Below are 24,528 nucleotides of genomic sequence, written 5' to 3'. Positions count from 1 at the left end.
CAAGAAGTTTTTTTTAGTGATTTCCATTCAAAATCTGTTAAAAAAAATTTCTGAGCGCGAAAGAATAAGGACTAAATGACGCGTTGGATTGCAAAGGTCTTTCCATTAGCCCCATTGCCAGAAAAATAGGATGAAGTGACTATTTCGAGAGAAATTATTTACAAAACAGTGCCTCCTACGAAAAAAACTTCAAAGGAGGAACAATAGAAGCTTTAACACCTCAGGAAAAATGTAAATTTATGAAAAAAGCGTCTAAAACAGCTCTATCCCCGAGCAAAATTAAAGAAAAAGCTAGGCTAACGGGAAGAACATCAACTTTTCGGTGAATTTTTTTGAATGCTGAACATCCTATATCAAAATTAAACTTAAAAATAGATTTTAAAAAGCACAATTTGAAAGAAACAGCGGATAGAGATCGCACGTCTTCACATAAGCATGTGAACCGCACTGTATGTTGCCCCCCGAACAGCCACCAGTGTGAGAAGTACCGTAATCTCAGTCTGGAAATTCGACATGGTTGACTTTAAAAAATTCTAACTTCTCTTGTAGGCATCTTTGAAATCAGATTGATATGAAAGGTGAAATAATAAGCTTTCACATGGTATATATTTTGTATAGGTTGTCAAACAAAAAAATTTATTCCATAGCCTGAGAACATAAAAATAAATATTTTTTTTTTCTTTTTTTAATGAAATTTGATCGAGTTCAAAAAATTCTAGCTCTTTTTGTAGATGTCTCATAGACCTGATCGATACATATATTTTGAGCTAAGATTCGTTAAAATAAACACACACTTTATTTTAATTTAATTTACTTGTATTATTCGCTCAAATAAACACACTATTTAAATCACTTTATTTACTACTAACAATTTCCAACACTTTATTTTACTTTATGCTGTAATCTGTCACTTTCAAAATTAAACTGCCCTTTTATACCTGAATTTCGAAATTCTAGAATGTCTTCGAAGGATCTCGTCTTTGCTTCTCGAAACTTCCTTTCCAGGAGGGGGCACCCTGTCGCTCGTTCGCGACCTTAAGTTTCATAACAGACTAAATTTTCTCAATTAAATTGAGATCTAGACTGCTATGGTATCGCTTTTTATTATGTTTTTTGTAGTAAAAAACGTAACCGATTTCACATAGTCGTTTTACTAACCTTAATGTCAAATTTAAGAATAATTTAAAAAAAAATATTTTTAAATCCAAAAAAATTTTAAATTGTTTTTTTTTTTAAATAAATTTCAATTTTTGCGAAGGACCTAGAACCATTTACATTTGAAAAAAGAATCTACTTTGCCTCCCGTTTGAGTAAAAGAAACAACGTTCTCACAATTTGCCGAAAAACATAATTAACCACAACGTCAAAACTCACAATATCATGTTTTAGATGATTCTTAAACTACATACTAATGTGGTTTTCATCCATTAAATATTTATCTTTAAATTTTCCAAAAAATTAAAATACCTATAAAAATAAAATTTTGAAAGTAAGATTTCAAAATTTTTCAACTTTTTTTTTCTATTACCGATTTCCAAAAACACAACATTTTTTAACAAAGTTAATTTTTGTTTCCTTAAAATTGATTCTACTGCAGTTTATTCTAAGAGAGGTTTTGAAAATGTTTCTATTTTTCAAAACATTGCATAATTATTGAAAAAAAAAACAATAGGTACAAAATTTGTTTAAATAAACTTCAATCTGTTTTTTTGTCTGAGCTTTCACCATCTCAGCATTCCGTATTGTTACATACAAAATTATTTGATTAAATCTAGATGAAAGATTATTTCAAATCAAATGAATAAAATTAAACTAATCTACTGACATATCGTCGGTGAAACCAGAAAAGTGTGTAACTCCAAATTTTCTGAAAATGAGATTTGAATGCCATCTGTTAGACAAACCTAATATCTACCGTTCCTTAAACTCATAATCCCCTTAAAGTTCATAGTTTTTATTTTATTAGCAAATTAGAAAATGAAAACTCATACAAATGCCTTCAAAACGATTTTGTTTTTTTGCTCTCCTATAAAATTTGCTAAAATGGAGTTACACACTTTTCTGGTTTCACCGACGATATGTAACAGCAAAAGTCTTCTTCATTAAATTTTCATTATTTTTCCAACACATCCAATATCCCATAAAACAACAAACATCCATCTGAACTTCTGCTAGAAAAGAGCACAGAGCTCCTATATATATTTGATAGTAAAATACCAATCAGAATATTTGCATCACTTGTCACTTGAGTGCAAAAACAAATATTTCCATTGTCACACACTAGCAAAATGTAGGAAAAAAGGGTTCAATCTCTCAGAAATGTTGTTGTTTACGTTAACGTTTGTACTTCTTGGAAGTTGCAACTTTTAAGGTACACATCTGGTTTGGAATCTGGTGGTTGAGAATGTTTTTGTTGAATAAAACATCCAATTTCGAATTGCAAAAAGCTCGCAAAAATGAAAATGAAATACTGCAATAGTACAACAAGTTGTTGCAATTTAAAGAGAACCAGAGATAACCTTCAGTGGTTTTTTGTTTGTATGTGTGTGTGTGGGGGGGTATTCGTGTTGTAATAGCCCGTAGTAATCCTGAAACGTAGTGTGAACATTATTTTCGAGTCCATTTCCCAAATCTCCTCTCTTCTCTCTGCAGACTATTAAGCTTAAAAACACAGATAATAATGCCATCAACGAGGGAAAAAAAAACGTATGTTGCTTTTGTTTCTTGAGTGTCCTGGTCCTGATCCTGGGCCCTCTGCGTTTTGTCGTCGTGTCGAGGAGGATATTCTTTTTGGCACGATTCTGGTATTTTTATCTCCTTTTTTTTTTCTCATTCCCTTAAAAAATAAAGGAAAAATAAGACAAAGTGTAAATTGCAAAAACCATGTCGACGTTGTTGGTGTGGCGTTCGCTCTTTTACAATAAAGACCTATTTTCATTGCACTCGCCTACACCCTTCTATGTTTAGTTTTGGAAGTCGAAGAATGTCAGCCAGGAAATTTTTTGGATGTCTTTCAAAAATTTTCATTTCGCTTTTATTTTCTTTGCCAAAGGTAAAATAAAATAGACAAAAAACAAGAGAAGAGGACTAAAATGTTATTTCCTTAGAGAAATATTAAGGTGAAAAAAAAAAATGGAAGAAAGTATATCTCTACCGTTAGCTTTTTTTTGGGCTTGATAGACGGGTATAACACAGCAGCCATTATATTAATTGCTATGTTTTCTATATTTTGCTTGTTTGAAGAGCCCTATAAAAACAGTCAGCAAATTATGGTTATTTATACTTTTAGAAGCCTTTACATTCTTATGATACCTATATTTATTTTGGTCTCTTATATTTTTTTTTCATTTTTTTTTAAATTTTGTGTTTGTTTGAGGAAATAAAAAGTTTGTAAAGTGTCCTTTTTTTAGAAAAGGTATAAGGATGGGCTTTCTGAATGTCATTTCACGATTGAGGTTCAATCTTACATGAAATAATTATCTCAGAAAACATAAATGAACTTGTGTAAGGTTAGAACAAATTCCAGAGAACTGCCAAGCGTCGATGATATTTGCTAAAAAAAAAGGTAATTTCCCATAATAACGTATCAAATTCTATTAAGGTAATATATCCTTTTTTTCAACAACAACAAAAAAAAAAAACACTCTTTTAACTATGACTTTCTTATAGACACTCTAAACTCTTGGTTCGAATTTAAAAAATGTAAAACAATTACTGAATATCAAAAGGTTACCATTATTATTACATATTTATTTTTTGCAATAAACCCACATTTTTTCTTCCCTTAGAAAAAAGAACAGACTTTAATGTTAAACAAATGTAAAGAACTGTTTTGTTCGTAGTTTTCATAGCAAAGGAAGGTACATACCTTTGAACATTTTTGAAACAATCAACATTTTAGGCTCTTTTTGTTACTTTTTGAGTTTTTGCCTATAACTTGAAAAGAAAGCCGAATTTGAAAATTTTCATTAAGCAATTTTTTGTAGATAACCATATTTCCTATAGACCAGGGTCGATAATTTTTGAAACCAAAAAAAATCATAGTAGAATGAAACCCATTGGAAAATTAGGTGAATATGATGAAAATTAAAAGAAAAATAAATTACGGGCAAGCCGAGTTCGGGAAGTGGGTGGGTTGAGTTTTTAATGGTAAAAAATGGTATATCTCGATTTCCGGCAAAACTACAAGTCCTATAGAAAAAAGTTGTATGACAAAGTTGTAGGTAATAAAAAGATCTACAACTTTTTCAACAATTTTTTCACATAACCTCAAAATTTATGTGAAAAATAAAAAAAAAACCGAGTTTTTGGTTTTTTATTTTTATCTTTTTCAAAAACAAAAATTTTTCTACGAAATTTGGTGAAAACTTACCTTATTATATCTCAAATACACTGTAATTTATTTTATTTAAAATATTTATTTTTTAACCTTTTTTTTGACTTAATACCAAAAAAACACCCTAATTTTCAATCGAAAATTCACGTGTCAAAATATCAACTTTTTTCAAAAAGACGGTGCGCATTTCGTTTGTTAAAATGTCTTTTTTCTGATGGTGTAAAAAAATTTACATTAGTATACTATAGAACATGTTTTAGTAAAATGTAAAAAATGAAAAAAGCTGGAATTCGAAAAATTTTTTTTAGTATTGTTTACAATTTTGGCCTATTTATTCAAATTTACACTTTAATTACTCAAAAAACGTAGGATTTCATGTAATATTGATTAATGTTACGGTTTTTGAGTAATTTAAGTGTAAATTTTAATAAATAGTCCAAAATTTTAAATAATGATAAAAAACTTTTCGAATTCAAGCTTTTTGCTTTTACCGAGAACATGTACTATGGTATACTAATGCAAATTTTTGTTTACACTATTGGAAAGTAGAGATTTTAAGGAACAAAATACCCACCGATTTTTTAAAAAAAGCTGATATTTTGACACGTGAATTTTCGATTGAAAATTAGGGTGTTTTTTTGGTATTAAGTCAAAAAAAAGGTTAAAAAATAAATATTTTAAATTAAATAAATTACAGTGTATTTGAGATATAATAAGGTAAGTTTTCACCAAATTTCGTATTCGATCTTTTTATTACCTACAACTTTGTCATACAACTTTTTTCTATAGGACTTGTAGTTTTGCCGGAAATCGAGATATACCATTTTTTACCATTAAAAACTCAACCCACCCACTTCCCGAACTCGGCTCGCACGTAATTTATTTTTCCTTTAATTTTCATCATATTCACCTCCTTTTCCAATGGGTTTTATCCTACTATGATTTTTTTTGTACTTTTTAATGTTTTTGAAGGCATCGGCACTGGTTTACTATCGATATGTATCATTTTAAAAAATTTTGAAATTGAAATATTATAAAAAAGTTAAAAAAATATATTCAAAAAAGAGAAAAAAACAGATATTTTTGATGTTTTTATTAAATAGTCTATTTTTATCTTTTGAGCAATTATAAATATTGAACATGCGACGGAGAAAAGAAGATACTTTATTTTCAACATAATGGTCACAAAAATTAAATACGGCTAAAATTGGATAAAATATAGACTTTCAAAATCTAGTGTTTTTGGTTTTTTTGAGCAATTACTTTTTTCTTGTTATTTAAGAGAGAGGAAAGCAGAGCAACCAAAAACAATATTTTTGATTTATGAAGCTAAGTGTTCAATCTTAATCAAATTTTAACCTCATTAGAAAATAACAAGCAGTAAATAGAATATGAATCACTACTGATTTGATTGAAGCATTTTTTCAATTATTCTTTTATAAATTCTTCAAAACTTTCTCCCTCTATCTGACTTATGTATTGATTTTTTGTTAATACCCTCTCAATCTACTAAATAGGACGTGTTACCTACTCTTTAATTGAAGGTTTCTTTTCAAATGAGGTTATTGGGTTTGACCTAAATTTCTTACTTTTTGATATAAAATTTCCTGAAAAAAGGGAGTTATAATCTGAATTGCGTGTTAAATAACATAGATTTCTTGTTCACCCTTATTTAAGTCTCCCGGAAATAAGTGACGACCTTTTTTTTCATTTTTTTGATATGATAAGCAATTGACATGCGAAGAAGTTAAAAAAAAAAAGTTATACTCAAAATTATTTATTTACCATGTTTAGTGTAGAAATTGTTGGATAACATTCAATTGTTTGGTCAGTGTAATGATTTAATTCCGTTTTACATGAAATAAATAAAAAAACTTACAAACCGTGTTAAGGTCAATGTGAAAGTTAATACAAATATTTTGGGAAGTAATATATCAATTTTACAGGAAGCTTATGTGACCGTTTTATTAATTTAATGGCTTTATCAAATCGGATATAAAAAAAACTTGAACTTAAGGAGTAGGTAATGAGAAAATTCAATGAGATCAAAAGCGATGAGTTATTGTTTTTCCTCATTCTACGGATTTTCGAAATTGGTTTTGTTGATAGTATAAAAAAAAAATCGGTATCAATAAAAACTGTTTTGTGTCAAGGTGTTTTTGAGTGCCTTTTTTTTTTTTTTGTGTTACAATCAGTCAGGGCACGATGACGAATATCTAGTCAAGTAGGGATTATTTGAAAGGGCGGTGATGTATTTGATAAATTGACAAAGCAAGTCACTACTACTCACTCTAATCAAGGGTTGTGTTCTTCAATGTCATTTAAACCTTAAACCAGGCTCGATTTTCAGGAGAAATAGCCATAATATGCTCAAATTAAAAGCGCGTTCAAGATTCTTCATTAAGTAGATGTTCAGTATTCAAATTCATATCATATTCAGCATTCCATCGTCACGGGTTTGACGTATAAATGCACAAAATTTACATAGGCTTTTAAAATACCAATAGTAAAACTTTTTTATTAATACAAGTGGGCAAAGAAAAATATGTCAATTTGATTATTTTAAAAAATAGAAAGATTATTATCTTCTGTGACAAAAAAGAAGCAATATTGACATAGAGTATCTATTTCAAATTTGTATTCAAATCCTTTGACTTAGTAAACATTATAAAAAGTGAGTTTATATCGGTTATAACAGGTGACAGACCCGTTTAAATTGTTTTGAAATAAGAAAGATATTGAGAGTAACGCGATTTCAAAATGATGGACACTAGACTGGGCCAAAAAAATAAAATATTTTTTTTTTTGAAAGTAACTTCGAAAATCATGTTCAGGATGATGAAAAAAAAATTTGGTGAAAATTTGAGCCGTTAAAAAAAATTTTAAGAGGTCTATCATCGGTGTTTTTTATTTTTATACATGATATGATGTTTTACAACAGAACTGGTAGACGATCAAAGTAAAAAAAATTTCTGTTCATTTTTTCTTATATAAAATTAAATTTCCTACAAAAAAGATCTAATTGAAAATTTTCGTCAGACGAGCCGTATTCGAGTAATTAAGCTTTTTAAATCGAAGTGTTTTTTCAATTTGCCTGTTTCACTTTGGAATTTTGTGATGAGCAAATAAGTGAATAGAAAAATAAAACCTTGACAGATTCTTATAGGAAATTTAATTCTCTACAAAAAAGGTCTTGTAGTAATTTGCCCTAAATTGAGTTTTGAAGAAGTTATTCACGATTTAAATCGAGAAAAAAATTAAAAAATCAATTTTCAATTTCAAAATTTTCTAATTCACTGAAAATTCAATATTTTCAAATTAGCAAGATGTTTTCTTGTAGGGAATTAAACGTTCTATAAAAAGTTCCTTGGCAGCAAATTAATTGCTTTAACCGTTAAGAAGATATTCGTATCAAAACCAATGCCCACTGATTTCAATAGTTTTCTTATGACAAGTATGCATTTGCGATTTGAATACGATTATCTTCTAAACGGTTAAAGCAATTAATTTGCTGCCAAGGAACTTTTTATAGAACGTTTAATTCCCTACAAGAAAACATCTTGCTAATTTGAAAATATTGAATTTTCAGTGAATTAGAAAATTTTGAAATTGAAAATTGATTTTTTAATTTTTTTCTCGATTTAAATCGTGAATAACTTCTTCAAAACTCAATTTAGGGCAAATTACTACAAGACCTTTTTTGTAGAGAATTAAATTTCCTATAAGAATCTGTCAAGGTTTTATTTTTCTATTCACTTATTTGCTCATCACAAAATTCCAAAGTGAAACAGGCAAATTGAAAAAACACTTCGATTTAAAAAGCTTAATTACTCGAATACGGCTCGTCTGACGAAAATTTTCAATTAGATCTTTTTTGTAGGAAATTTAATTTTATATAAGAAAAAATGAACAGAAATTTTTTTTACTTTGATCGTCTAGCAGTTCTGTTGTAAAACATCATATCATGTATAAAAATAAAAAACACCGATGATAGACCTCTTAAAATTTTTTTTAACGGCTCAAATTTTCACCAAATTTTTTTTTCATCATCCTGAACATGATTTTCGAAGTTAATTTCAAAAAAAAAAATATTTTATTTTTTTGGCCCAGTCTAATGGACACACTAGACCAAACATTGCTTAAATTGAAATTTATACTCAAAATATATTCTTCTTCAGTACTAAATCGAATCATTGCTGCCGCAAAAACTTAGGGAACTTGTTTAAAGCTGTTTTGAAGTCACATTGAAAAATCATGGGTCTAACCAGTGTTTTCAGAGCCGGCTATATCTCGGCAAACAGGCTTCTAAAACATTTAACTCGCCCCTTAAAATTTTGATTTCCTATTTATCGGAATTCGGCTCTTTTAATTTCGAACATGGCGATTTAAGGCTCCTTTAAAATCAAAACTTTTTACAGCAAAAATCTACCGAAGATAGATGGGCACTATCGAATAAAAACTATCAAACTATCGATAGTTTTAAATCATTCATTCATTCGTTCATTCATTTAGTTACTATTTTCGTTCGAATAGTTTTTTCATTCGATAGTTTTTTCATTCGAATAGTTTTTTTATTCGATAGTTTTTTTTTATTCTATAGTTTTTTCATTGAAATAGTTTTTTTATACGATAGTTATCTCATTCGAATAGTTTTTACGTGTAATTATTTCGATAGTTTATTCGATAGATTTTATTCGATAGTTTTATTCGATAGTTTTTGTTCGAATGATTAAATGAATGAATGAACCATTCGATAGTTCAAACCATTCGACAGTTCCCATCACTAAATTTTAGTTATTACAAATTTAATTAAATCCTCGTAAATTAGCGTGAAAACCAGAATTATGAACAAAATTAAAAACAAATATTTATACTTGAAGTCTGATAAGCAAAAAAAAAATCAAAAATCTCATGCCACAAAAAATTGTTTGCGTGTTTTTGGACCACTTTTGAAAGCGGCTATTTTTGGCTCCAATATTTTTAAAAATCGGCTCCTTAACCTTAACCTTCAAATTTTTATTTTCTTTCATATTTCTGTATGTTCAACCAAATAGCAAGACAGTTCTCCGTCTTTTGCTATTGCTATACAAATAAGATACAACTACGGATGGTACCCAGGTTCTTAACAATATTTTATGCAATTTATCATTGAAGCACACAAGTATTTTAACCGCTTATTTTTTATTTTTCTGTTTGTTGAAGAAGCTTAAGTCAATTGTTCTGATTATATGAGAGTTACCATCACGAAAAAAATATTCTAGAGAAAGATTTTTACTATCAATGAAAATTTATTAATACACTAAAAACTTTCCCAAATTTAAATTTTTTTATAGGTAACATATTTGACAAAAACTAAACAAGTTTTAATATTTTCACTAAAAATTCCAAAAAAATTCCTAAAAATTCCTGTTTATTTTAAGAACCGTAAGTTTAATTTTAATTTAAAGAGTTTTTCTGTCAAAAAATTCAAATCAAATCATAAGATGATAAATGATCATTTTGATTTTTTGTTTTTTTTTTTTTAACAACAAAAAAGAAGTATGGCAACCCTGAAAGTTACCCTCTTGGGGTAAATTTTGTGTGCACGTGTGATTTGAAAATAATATTGTTAACGTAACTGACAGTTGTACACTTCTACTTATAAGATCCTATTATTTGATGGAGCTTTATTTTTTCTAATAACTATTGATGTTTATAATATGCTATGAGCTTACATTGTTTTGTAGTGACATTTTTTCTATAGGTTTTGGCGAACGCAAGTCAAGAAAAAAAAACATAATAAAAATAAGCAGTGGTTTTCTTTAAATGTTTTTCTCCTTTTCGGTTTTAGGGGAATAATGTCATTGGAGAGTCCTTCATTCAAGGAAAGGACAAGATTTTTTTTTTTTTTTTTATATAAGAAATAATAATGATTTCTAACTTTCTGTGTGAGTGGGAGGATATCAAAAATTCAATTTATTTCAAAATAATAATTCATATAGTTTTGTTGTGGTTTCCAAAAGGACATTTTTCACGCTTTGATTATTTGATTATGTGTTGGACATGCTATTTTATTATAAAGGTGCTACCTACTGGCTCCACCCCTAAAGCATTTTATTTCTTTAACATTTTATGAAAATACATTAAGCATTTTAAAAGGGCAGACAGAATATGACAGAAGGGGTGATTATTGTTATTTTCTTTTATCGTGACTGTTTGTTTATTTAGACAAAATTCGATTTATAATAGCACATTGAAGGGGTATTTTTTTACAACAAAATCGATTCTTATCAAAATTATTAAAAGCCAGTGAATAATATTGGCGCGTTAAATGAGTCTTCTTATAAAGCTTATCATTGATATTAAATATTTTTGAACTGTATGAAAAAAAGTACACGTTTGTTTATGTCCTACTATAATCTTACTACAGTACAAGGACAAATCAGTTTCAACCAGAAACAAAAAAAAAAAAAAAAATATGTTCTACTTCCTTATATGAGTTCACACATGTTTATGGTTTTTGTATCACACATATTTAAAGTTTTATAGCCAATAAAATAACTGCAGCAATATGTGATAAATAAACAAACAATTTCACGTGTCGCATTTTATTTTTTTGAAAACATATTTTGAAACATTGCCAGCTGAGCTTACATATACAGGAGTATAGGTATTATAGGTTGAACGAGTTATGTGTATATGAAAAGTTGCGTCTTTGGTTTTCTTAAAAATACTTCATCAAGGCTGGATCGAAGCATCTTTATTTTTCAAGGAAATTTGTTAAATTTATCTTTAAAATTTCTTATGATTTTCTTAGGGAGAATAATCAGATAAATGTTTACCTACATTTCAAGTTCATAGTTGAACATATCAACTGTTAAGGAAATTTTCAGTTTTCAAAGTGTTTTTTGAATTAAAAATGTATAGGGCCTACAGTCGATTATAAAAAAAAGTCCTAATTTATAAATCTTGAATCAACATTGACAGGATGAATATTTTGTTCATCCTTAAGTGCTCAAAAAATTCTGTAACTTTTTCAATGATTTCTTAAAAAAATTCTTAATAAATTTTCCAGTTTGCGTTTGCGTTTTCTTTTAACTACTTATAGCATAGCATAGCATTGTAGACAGGTTTTATTTCTAACTAGTTACTTGATTGGATCCATATGAGAAAAATTAGACTAAATATTATGAGTTCAGTTGATATATGTATGTAAAAAAATCTTCAAATGTCCATAATGTATTTCAATGTTCGAAATATCAATTCAAGCTCAGTTATTTTAAAACCTCCAATACTGGTGTTTAAAAATATTCGGAACACATAAAGAGCTCAACATACTTTTTCACTTGAAAAAAATCTTGCCATATGTACGCACCCGGTTCAGACGGTTCATTCGGAAGAGTACTACGAAACATGGCATAATACCATTTTCTGATCAGTAACGAAGAAAAAATAACAAAAATAATAGCAATTTATTAAAAATTAAAAATTTATTTTATTTTAAGTGGGCGAAACGCTTTGGAGTTGAGGTCACTTGAACTTTAAAATTGAATTTTCTGATCAGGTTATGCAAATGGAGATGGTCCACTTATAGAGGTTCTTTTTTAATCGGACCGGTCCATTTAGAAAACAATTTCTCTCATTCATACATCTAACCCACGTAAAAATGACAACAAATATAGGTACCAAAAAATTTCAAAAGGCTTAAAAAAAAAAACAATCAACTTCAAAAACTCTATTGCACTGTCAAATTGTTTCCTTTGCCAAGAAACGAAAAATAAAATTAAACATTTTGAGGAATCCCCGCATATAACAAATGTAACTTTGCAAAATTGGCCAAGAAAAAAAAAAATGGGATGCAATGTACATGAACATTGAACACACATGTTTCTTATTTTTGACTTTTGGTCCAATTAAACAGGTAAAACAATAAGAAAAGAATGTTATAAAGGTGATCCATGGTCCGATTAGCAGTTTTCCCGATTATAGAGGGAAATTTGTATGAAAAATAGCAGGGAAAGCATTCGGTCCGAATAGGAGGTGGTCAGATTATAGAGTGTCCCAATTAGCAGGTTTTACTGTATAATAGTTCCGATAGCCTTACGATTTATGATTTAAAAGTTAAAATATGATAACAAAAAAACTAAATACGCCCACTGCCACGCCCACATTCATAATATATCTGATTCTCAGAAACAACAGAATCGTTTTTGTTTGAATTTTTAGAAGTTTTTTTCAAATGCTTTAAAAGAAATTGAAATGCATCAATTTTAAAAGATTTAAACGAATTTGTATCGTATAGGCATTTAAACATTTTGAAAACTCATTTTTGAAATTTTTGCCTACTACGACGAACACTTTTCAAACATGTAGGTAAGTTGTTCGAAATCGTCTGTAACAACTCTAACTGCATTAACTTACAGCCAAAATATGCACTGAAACTTATTAATTTGTTCGAAATTACATTTTAAAAAATTACAATGAACACGTTTTCGAGACATAATTACATAAAAACCAAGCTGAATTTGAAAATTTTACTTGAATATAGAAATTTTTTGTAGATGATATTGATCCTTTTAAAAAATTAAAAAAAAAAATTATTGTACCTAAATAATTTAAGAAAAACTATTTAACCAAAAAGAAAAAAATGCATATTTTAAGAACCTCTTTCGTAATTATGTTATCGATTCAAGGCAACTCCATACTCAACTGCTAACTAGAAACGCATGAGAGCCATTTGAACAAAAATAAATTAATACAAAATTCTATCCCATTTCTTAAGATAGTAGGTAGGTACTTAAAGTGTCAAAAAAAATTGTCTGAGTCTTAGCGACTTATTATAAGAAGCACTATGTGGCGCTATCCGATACAAAAGAACCAAAACTTAAAGAGAAAAAAATCTCGATAACTATTTCCGCAGACTTTTTTAGGAAAGTCCAAAAGCTGCATGTCTTTGCCGATACCCTTCAGAATCACATTTTTGAAACTTAAAACTTCCAAGGTAAGCCTGCTTCCAATAAGACTTATTCACATCCAACAAAGCGTAAATTTAACAATCACTATCTACTAGTGTTGTCGCCAATATCAGTTATTATTAATCCTCTTTCTGGCCCAACCCATCTTAAATTACACATTTCTTGGAATGTTTTAATACCTACCTATCTAGTATCTACTTTGCAAGAGGTTTATTGAACTTCACATATTATTTCCTAAAGCTACATTCCACGTGTTTATTAGCCGTTTCTCAAATTCAATGTCTAAATTTCTTGCAAAAAACTAAAAATAACACCGTGAAAAAAACAAACTCCATGATAAGAAAATATTTCCACAGAAAAACTCTCTAATTAGCTAATAGGAAAAAAATATGTAATAATTTCAGAAACCATTTGACATTAAAAGTTCATCGAACTTTCCCTACAAACAACACCTCTACCACTTCTCTATTTTATAAGTTCTTCAAACAGATATCTTACTCTTCTAGATAATCTTTCACATGTCTAGTGACTGTCATAAATGACAATAATTTCAAAAATACAAAAAAAAAAAAAAATCAAACAAAAAACCCACCACTGTCTCAGTGACCGTTAAATTTACAGGCAATCGACAACACTTCTTGTATTCAAAAACCATCCAGACAACATAAACATACCTATAGTACCAAAACTACCCTTCACACACACACATACAAACATTTCTAATATAAAATAAAGCTTTCACCTTTCCTACCACTCACACATACACTCTAGAAATGACACCAATACCAATTTCACTCTTGAACACTGTTGGAATGTGTTTACTCTCATTTTTTTATTTTACTTCTTCATCCTTCGATAAATCTATTGCTCTCTCTTGGAAAAAGAAAAATATACCGTTTTTACTCTCCTCACCACACACAAAAGGCAGCAGAACGCAAAACACACCGAAACCGAACGAAAAAAAAAAATAATCAAGCAAGCACAGAAAACTGAAAAACAGTTGATTTTTGCAACTAAACTTAACCAACAGCATAGTTTCCTGTCTCAGAACATAACGGTCAGTGAGGGTGGAAAACTCGTCACCACCATCGTTGTCGTGTGTCTGTCTTCTTTGCCTCGTCGAAACGGTGTTGTATCGTCTCGGTGCTTATTTATTTATTATTAAAACGATGGCTGTTTTCCACTAAACAAAAAAAAAATATATTTACTTTCTTTTCTTGCTTTTTTTATCTTATCTATTCTCGACTTGAACAACCAAAAATAAGAAAAGAAAACATAAATAATGTCCTTGCCACGAAAATCAAAAAAGGATAACAAAATCCATTCTAATCAAAACCAATCTGAACGAATTTGATTTTGATTAAATTACACAAAAGTTAAATTATTATATTCTTCGAGGATATTATATTTCTGCAATTTCCTTCGCAATAGAATTATTATATCGTTGTCGTGTCCTTACAAAAACTCACTCTCACACACTTATAAAACATATTTAAACACACATACGAAAGAGGTTGCTGCTTTTTTGCTTGTTCTTCCTCTTTAACTGTCATTTTCTTCACAACTCTCCAACTCGAATGATAGTTGTAGTTATATACGGTAAAGGTTTGTGTTCGTTTCGTCCTTCCTCGGTGGAGGAGATCCTGCTGGTTTGACGATGATGATGATGATGACGATGATGAGCGCGAAGTGGGTGTAGTTTTCTATTTTATCCTTAATTTTTTTGACAACAACAAAATAGTAAAACCAAACGAAAAACGGGATGTGAATGACGTCATTGAAAGTATAACACTATATCACGTCACCATTTACCCCTGAACAAAAAAGGATATCAATATTTTAAATTCAGTGAAGTGTAGAATTATTCCTATATTTCAATTGAAAGCGAGAAAAAAAAAATGCATAAATATAAATCGCGGCGAATTGGATTTAAATAAAAAGCCAAAAGGACTATTCTCGGTCGGGTAAAAATCCATCAAAATCCAGTGAATAGTGTGTAGTTGTGTGTTTGCCGCGGCACAAATTAATTTTTAATCACTGTAGAAATACTCCACCATACACACACCCATATCTCTATCTATCTCTGCCTGACACACACACACATAAAACACACATACATTCTCATATACACTCAAGTGCATCAGCAGGATAAAATTTATTCCATGTGAATCTCTGTGAAACAATCCTTTAATCTTTTTTATTTTGATTGTGGGAGATAAAAAGCAAACAAAAAAAAAAAAAAAGGATACAAAAAAAAATGGCAAAGAAATAATTAAAAATCTTGTGAGAGAAAGAGAAATGAATTCGTCATAAATAATAAATGAATTTTTGTGTTGTCCTCCGTGTCCTGTCTTACGGTAATTGAAATGTCAAGTGGAATAATATCTTTATTTTGAAGAAATATTCAAAATCAAACAAGGATATTGTTTTTTTGAAAAATCAAAAAAAAAAATAATAAATCAAGTGAAATGAAGAAATAAAAAAAAAAAAAAATATTGTGTGTAAACAAATTATACTAAGTGCTGTTGAAGGACATCCGCCGTTATTCACCACCCATCTTTTCTCGTATTTCTTCATACAACAAGGATGCCTCACGAATAAAATTTATAAAAATTTTTGATGATAAAAAGGATAACAGTGATTTTTTTTGTTTTTGTTGTTGTTGGTTTGAATGCAGATGTACACTACTGTTACATAACTCTTTTTCTTGGATAACGAAAAATACCCGATAAAACTGCATGAAAATAACTTTAAAGTGCGTTATTCTAAAATTTAAACAAAAAAAAAAATTACAAAAAAATTGAAAACATCCTTGGTAAGGATCTTTCTTCCTAATTATTGTATACCTATTCTGTTTGTGTTGAGCATAACCATTTTTTTTTCGTGTTTAGCTTCGGATATGAATATAAAAAAAAATAGCAAAATGTAAAAAAAAACACCCACCTGTTTCTGGGTAGATGCCAGCCCAGAGGGCTATAATAATAGTCACAAAGTCGTTGTTGTGAATGATGATAATAATAATGGACTTTGCCAGGAAGAGAAGGTCGGTCTATTAGCTAAAATGTAAGCCCCATGTCGGTCGAAGTCGGGGTCGGGTTTATAGTGAGTCCAGGCAGGCACAGGCAAGCATGGGTGACAGTGATAAATTATGGTGTTAAAGTTAAGTTTTAAAGTTATACATCAGCACAAAATATAAGGAACTTGTATCTACTTTATTGTTGTTGGTTGGTTGTTGTACTGGAACTAGGGTTTTGTGTCCTGTTTTCTGCTCTGTTTTGTGGTGAAGCTTGAAAAATATTGTACCTACCTGAATTATTGTTTTCGTTATTTTTGTATGTTGACACAAAAATATGCTCGACAAGGAGGAATTTTGAATTTTTTTTTCTCATTTTTTTTTGTTGTTGTTTTATTTCAACTTGTTACCAAAATAGACGATGAAAGAAATGAGAGAAAAGGAGTTGTCTGTCTGTATCATTTTTTTTTTTAGAAATTTAAGTGAGGGTTTTCTGATTTTTGTGTGTTTTGAATAAAAATAGAAATAATTTATGTGATGAATTTCATGGAAATACATAAATAGAAAGACATATTTGATAAAGGGTTTTATGTACATATAAAATATACCTAAACACAGATAATATCCAATTTGGATCACTTGAGATGATAAATTTGTATGGGCTTGGTTTTACTGTCTGAAGTTTTTTCACCCTAGACTAGAAAATCTAAAAAATAGATGACAACTTAATTTTTGATAAACCGTTTAGCGCTGAGACACCACTAACATAAACATAAATACATAAAGGACATTTCTGTGATTTGACAATAAGACAATTTTGACGACGATTTTCGTTTGAATTTTTGAAAAAAAAATAATTTTTGGGGACTTTGAAATTTTTAGTAGGTAGGTACACTGTGGTGTATGCGTATTGTTTTTTTTTTGGGAATCTAATATTTGTTTTTTTTTTTAATTACATATCTCCTAAACGATGTTTTTTTGTTTGTATGCATTTCTCGAGGTGGACAAACGATGGCCGTTTGAATTAAAAAAAAAAAATTTTGAGAATTTAGAAAAAATGATATATTTTGTATGAGAGTTGCTATTCTTTTTCGAATGTCTCCTAATCGGAGGGTGGCCAAACGATAATTTTTGGTATACTCGAGGTGGACAAACGACAGCAGTTTCAGTTTTTGAAAAAAAGGGGAGTTTCAATTTTTCAGTGCAAAATTTGTTTTTTAATATCTCCTAAACGGTGGGTTGAAGAACGATAAAATTTGATATGTAAATAAAACTCGAGGACGACAAGCGATTGCAGTTAGTTACATGTGTCTAACTCAAAATTTGAGCGTTTTAGACGATTTTTCAATTTTCAGACTTTCTATAAAAAAAAAACTTGCTCCAAAATGTTTTGGGTGAACAACCATGGACAAACGGTGGACAAACGAATTAGTCAAGTTTGGTTCAAAAATTTTGAGGTCGCAGTTCTGGCTTCACGGAGCTAGATAAGAGGTGTCCAATATTTTTGAGTTTTTTTCGACGTTGAAGGAATTTATAGATGTATTCAAACATTTTACGTTCAATATAGAGATTTACGAAAAATAAATGTTCCCATTGAAATTTTAAAGTTAATTTTACTGATGGACAAAGAACTTGAGGAACCTCTAGAATATATACATTTGTTATTATAATGATAAATAACGCACTATAAAAAGTATATATGTAATTTTTAGAAACATCTACAATGAATCCGGGACATGCACAAAGCTATGAGAGGGTTCAAAAGTGCGCATGAAACCTAATAACACACTATAAATCTTATAGGTTCCATAAGTAAATGCCAAAGACACTTTTCTTTAGTACACCTACTATATTTTCCGTTGCAAAAATTGCAGTTAAATTGAAAAAAAAAACAACACTAAAAAAATCATTTGTTGCTCGCTTTCAAATTTCTATTCAAATCGAGCATTTAACTTTGTTTCCAACCTTGGTTCCTCATTATCCCAAACCAAATAGAGATACGACTCGAGGACAAACAATAAATTTTGACTCGGGTTGAATTTATAATTTTATTGAACTTTTATGTAAAAGAAAAAAAAACTCATATTAATAAAATTTAATATTAATTTTTAATATTATTGTTAAAAACTACTCAAAACTGGCAGTACAAAAATTCTGATTTTCGAAAGCTTAAAAAATGTTTAATGTTAAAATGTTAAAGTTTCTAATTGCTTATTTTATTGTAAGTTTGTAAGCATGACTACACTGGTCAACAAGGTTTTTGCCACAAGAACCAAAATATACTTTTCTAGTAGTTTTTGATGTTCTGAACTCGAATCTGAAGTCAGAAAATTGTCATTGGCCTCCGTTTTTGAAATATTACCGTTATAAAATGCTAAAAAACGTCATTTTGGCTGTTTTCGAGGTTCTGTTTTAATGTGGGGTAATTCATTACAAACAAATTTGTAAAGGTGATTATAAGAACAGATATTCTTCTTTCAAAAACTGTTTAAATCTTTCCGATATCTTTTTTAATGCCCGAGATATTTAGAATTTAAGTAGCGGTCTTTGAATCAGAAACAAGACTGGCCAACCAAATCAAAATTTGTTTGCCACAAGAACCAAAATATACTTTTCTAGTAGTTTTCGGGGTGCTTAACTCGAATCCGCAATCAGAAAAATTCTGTTAGCCTTCGTTTTTGAAATATTACCGTTATAAAATGCAAAAAAAAGTTTTTTTATAACGGTTATATTTCAAGAACGAAGGCTAATAGAATTTTTCTGATTGCGGATTCGAGTTAAGCATCCCGAAAACTACTAGAAAAGTATATTTTGGTTCTTGTGGCAAAAATTCTGTGACCAGTGACTTAAACTTTAGATTAAATTTAGTTTCTCTTTAGCTTTTTAACTGAAACTTAAGATATCTCGAGCAATAAAAGAGATATCGGAAAGATTTAAACAGTTTTTGAAAGAAGAATATCTGTTCTTATAATCACCTTTACAAATTTGTTTGTAATGAATTACCCCACATTAAAACAGAACCTCGAAAACAGCCAAAATGACGTTTTTTAGCATTTTATAACGGTAATATTTCAAAAACGGAGGCCAATCAAATTTTTCTGACTTCAGATTCGGATTCAGCACCCCAAAAACTACTAGAAAAGTATATTTTGGTTCTTGTGGCAAAAAAAAAGTTAAATTTTGTTGACCAGTGCTATTTTCCATTGAGGTTATCTTTTTTTCAAATGACCCCCTCTCCTTTAAATCTTCGTTCTGAAATAAACACAGTTCAAAATAGAATTTCAGTTTAGAATAAAAATTCAATTTGTTCTCAACATTTCATGGAAAGGAAATGTTTTTGAATAAACAACAAATTTCGTAAAAAAATATTATAACTTTTGCAAAAAAAAAAACTTTTTAACTCAAATTTTCGAAAGCTACGGCTTCCAAATGATGTTTATTTTATTCCTTATTATGTGTCAATAATATAATTTAAAAATCACTTAACCATGCCGATATTTGAATATCCAATTATAAAAAACTATACAGAAATAAATTGAAATAAATGTAATAATATTTTTATTTGTATTCAATCTTAAATTTTGCAAAAATAAACTTATTTATTCATTGCATGTGCAATATCATATTCATCAATTTGAGTTTGGAGTTAAAATATTGAAAAATAATATTTCGCATCAATACACACTTTCATAGAAGGCGACACACTCAAAATAGAAACAAATTTGTGCACCTGTTAAATGAAACATAAACAGAACGAGAATCTGAACATGTGTGCTACTTTAATGGAATTATTTTTAACATTGAATCTTTAAATAAACAAAAATGGAATTTTTTAACCAATTCAAATAATTAAATTGGAAATTCAAAACTTTTCAGGTAAAATAATAAAATATAGACAAAAAGTCATTGGACACATTTAAATTCTCACCAAATATTTTGAATGGTTAGTGTTACTTTTTTTTTTGAAGACCACCATTTTCTAAGAAAATAAACACAGATGAGTTTATTAGAAAATATTGAAAAAAAAAAAACACACACACACAAAATTGTTCTTAAAATGTATTTATTCTCACTTGTTTATTTGTCAAATAGAATAAATCTAATTTATTTCATCATTTATATTATCATATCTATAAAATCTATCCAAGAACAATTTTTCGGTTCGGGTCATACAGGCTTAAATCAACATGACAAGAGCTGTTATTTAAAATTTTTCATAAAAGTGAATTACGAAAAAAATTCTTGCATAAATCAAAGATGCACATCGAATTTGTTTTCTTTTCATGAAATTTTGCCAAAATAGTTCAAACAATGTCTCTAGCTTCAATCAGTTTTTGCAAATTAGTCTAAAACCCTATATAATTAATTTTATGACCAACAACTTATTATCGAGATGATAAAAATATCATAATTTTTGTTTTTTTTTTTAAATGACATTTAATTGAAATAGAACTTTCAATGCAAAAATTATATAAATTCATATTATTGTACCCATACTTCCTATTTATTGTTATGCAGCCGACATAATAATGAAAAGATAAAAATATAATTTTTATATTTTTTTTAATGAAGGACGTATTTATTTTGGTCATTCATGAGTAATTAAAATAATAAAAATAAAATTATAGCTCTATTTGTACTTTGATTTTATATTTTTATTTCGAACATATGTAATTTTAAAGCAAAAACACACCTGACTGCTTTATAATTAAGAGCAGAAAGCACACAATTATTTTATTTTACATAATTAAAAATATTAATATCAACGAAAGGAAGTAGGCAGCAGTTAACAATTTAAAGGTACATATATTTAAACATTGATTTGGCTTTTAAAATTCGTTAAGGGGTTATATCTAGTTGGCAGTGTCTGGCAGTGAGCAGGATATCTCTGATCCAAATCATCTAAAATTAAAAAAAAAAAAAAAAAGATTCATTTCCAGGATAGACGAATGCAGGTAATGAACGAACCAATAGTCAAAATTTTGATTTTTGACAAAAATGGCGGCTTCCCAAAGAAAAAAATCGTTTTTTCACGAAAATTTATACTTTAAAGTGGCTTAAAAAACCGAATTATTGTCAAAAACCTTATTCCTTCGTTCATTACCTGACAAAACTATTAAAGAAAATTGTGTAAAAATTTCAAGCCGATCAATCACTCCAGCCGTTTCGCAGAAATTTTGCTCACCGACTTTGAAAACACAAAATTTTGGGAACCATGTAAACTTAGCTAAAAAGTCTTCACAAATACGTATTTTCTCGGAAACTAACTCCTTTATCAATGTGAAATTTGCGGAAAACATTCTTATACAGGGTGTCCCACAGTCACCGCCCCAAATGAAAACCATAGATTCCCGAGGTCATTTTAAGTCGAAAAACTTAAGAGGTAATTTTCTCGTTTTCGTCCCGTTTTCGAGTTACCACGGTTTTTATGATTTTTGCTCTCTTGTCCTTTAACTGGCCTTATCTTTGCCAAACAAGGTTTGATTTGAAAGATTTTTTTTACAACCAATCAAGAATTGATTACAGTTTAAGTTTGTCTCAAAACTTTTTTTCTGCGGACAACCGTTTCTCCACAATTTTGCATCAAATACAATTTTCTTCGTTTTTTAAGTTGTTTTTTACACTTTCATATCATTTAAGCCAAAAAAACACGTTAATGAGTATTAATTTTTTGTGGTTTTTATTAAAGCCCAGTTTATTTCCATAAAAAAAAAAAGTTTTATTTCATAAAAAAGGCTACTGAAAGTAATTAAAAAAAAATAAACAAACTGAGTGAATTAAATAAAAATAGTTTTTAAATACAAAATTAATTTAAATGAATTAAAACTTTTTCTGAGCTTTATCTATTTGTTCTTTTCTTAACCACAATAGCTCAGAAAAAGTTTATAATTCATTTAAATTAATTTTTTATTTAAAAATTATTTTTTTTTTTAATTCACTCAGTTTGTTTATTTTTTTTTTTAATTACTTTCTGTAGCCTTTTTTATGAAATAAAACTTATTTTTTTTTATGGAAATAAACTGGGCATCAAATACAATTTTCTTCGTTTTTTAAGTTGTTTTTTACACTTTCATATCATTTAAGCCAAAAAAACACGTTAATGAGTATTAATTTTTTGTGGTTTTTATTAAAGCCCAGTTTATTTCCATAAAAAAAAAAGTTTTATTTCATAAAAAAGGCTACTGAAAGTAATTAAAAAAAAAATAAACAAACTGAGTGAATTAAATAAAAATAGTTTTTAAATACAAAATTAATTTAAATGAATTAAAACTTTTTCTGAGCTTTATCTATTTGTTCTTTTCTTAACCACAATAGCTCAGAAAAAGTTTATAATTCATTTAAATTAATTTTTTATTTAAAAATTATTTTTTTTTTAATTCACTCAGTTTGTTTATTTTTTTTTTAATTACTTTCTGTAGCCTTTTTTATGAAATAAAACTTATTTTTTTTATGGAAATAAACTGGGCTTTAATAAAAAGCACAAAAAATTAATACTCATTAACGTGTTTTTTTGGCTTAAATGATATGAAAGTGTAAAAAACAACTTAAAAAACGAAGAAAATTGTATTTGATGCAAAATTGTGGAGAAACGGTTGTCCGCAGAAAAAAAGTTTTGGGCAAACTTAAACTGTAATAAGTTCTTGATTGGTTGTAAAAAAAATCTTTCTAATCAAACCTTGTTTGGCAAAGATAAGGCCAGTTAAAGGACAAGAGAGCAAAAATCATAAAAACCGTGGTAACTCGAAAACGGGACGAAAACGAGAAAATTACCTCTTAAGTTTTTCGACTTAAAATGACCTCGGGAATCTATGGTTTTCATTTGGGGCGGTGACTGTGGGACACCCTGTATATGTATGATGTATGTACATTCAAAATATGCAAAAAAAAAAAAAATGTTTAATTTTTTTCAAAATTACAACTAGGTATAACCCCTTAATTTGATGTCAACAAACTGTTACAGTACAAACAAAAATAAAATTTAACACCAGAATTTAAAAAAAATCAGGAAATAGCTATTTATTATTTTAAGAACATTCTTTGACAATAATTTTGAATTTTCACTACACGTTGCAAAAAAGATGCCTCACCATATTCCATTTGATTTCCCTAGAACATCGTTAAATATTCCGTGTTTGATTGTAATCAACATTTCCAAAAAAACTCTTTTAAAAAACCATCTTCAACTTTCATCAACCACAAAAAAATCCTCGCTTTTAATTCAATATCAATAAATTATAATTAATTTCCATTAAATAAATAAACACACTCTCTCGTTCAACGTTGAAATAAACGAAACCATTTTCACTTTGTATCTTTTCATTTCCACCACCTCGTTTTGTATAAATTTTTCTCACATTCAGAGTTGATAGTTAATTCAACACTTCTCTAGCCAAAAGCTTAAGAGCGTTCAAGTATGTATGTACAATTTGTTAAAAAAAGACAACCTCGCAATTCCTTATTCCTTGCTTATATGCATTGAATTAAAAACCTTGTTAACATCTGAGAGCAAATTGTGGCGATTTCCTGTTTCCCAGCACATCGCTCGCTCGCTCCTGATGTTTGCCACCATCACCACACCACACAATAAAACTCAAATAAAAACGAATGCCGTTGGCTGCTGCATACGCTTCGACGATGCAGTGTTTTTCTGCTTGCTTTTGCATCAAAAATCAGGATATACTCTGAATGCATTGCATCGTGCGTCGTCGGTCGGTCGGTCGTTCGTCTGCTCTTGCAGTTTGTTCCGTTTGCATGCAACAATGCAGCTTGTTTTGACGGAAATATTATTGTTAACATGAAATCACAATAAATTCCTTTATGGGGCACCTCCCAGCCACCGACAAACAGATAAAAAGACCAAAAAGACATTTAATTGACAGAATGTTACGTATACACCCGAGTGTACCGGAATTCATCTTTCCCAACAAGAAGATGTTAAAGATTTTTTTTCTTTCATTCTATTTTTTGTTTCAGGCGTCAGACAGTTTTTCATTTAAAATTTAAGTTGAATGAAAACTTTTAGGGCATACAAAAAAAAAAAAGAAAACAAACAAAAATACGGTTAGTGGGAAGAAAATACATTAAAAAGGGTTCCATTAGTCGCGGTTTCATTAAAATAAAAAAGATGACTACCTACTTAGACAATCTTTATAGGATATTCTCTACTTCAAAGCAGAAGAAGAAAAAGAAGATGACGTAAAAAAAAAAACAAATAATTCGTAAAA

At 28.9% G+C, this 24,528-nt stretch overlaps 1 protein-coding gene across 4 annotated transcripts in view; it reads left to right on the top strand.

Annotated features, from left to right (window-relative positions):
* LOC129921327 (potassium voltage-gated channel subfamily H member 2) overlaps positions 1-24,528 on the top strand; it is a 333,339-nt gene that overhangs the window by 98,579 nt on the left and 210,232 nt on the right. The window contains exon 1 of one of the 4 annotated variants that reach the window (XM_056003127.1): positions 13,855-16,105. The exons of the other annotated variants lie outside the window; for them this stretch is intronic. The gene's annotated coding sequence lies outside the window, so the exon portion shown is untranslated. Of the gene's footprint in view, positions 1-13,854; positions 16,106-24,528 lie in introns of those variants that run through there. 4 annotated transcript variants of the gene reach the window in all.

Source organism: Episyrphus balteatus, chromosome 1 (assembly GCF_945859705.1).
Source record: "Episyrphus balteatus chromosome 1, idEpiBalt1.1, whole genome shotgun sequence".
NCBI classification, from domain to species: Eukaryota; Metazoa; Arthropoda; class Insecta; order Diptera; family Syrphidae; genus Episyrphus; species Episyrphus balteatus.
The sequence above is the reverse complement of the archived record's forward strand: the minus strand, read 5'-3'. Positions and strand labels throughout refer to the sequence as shown.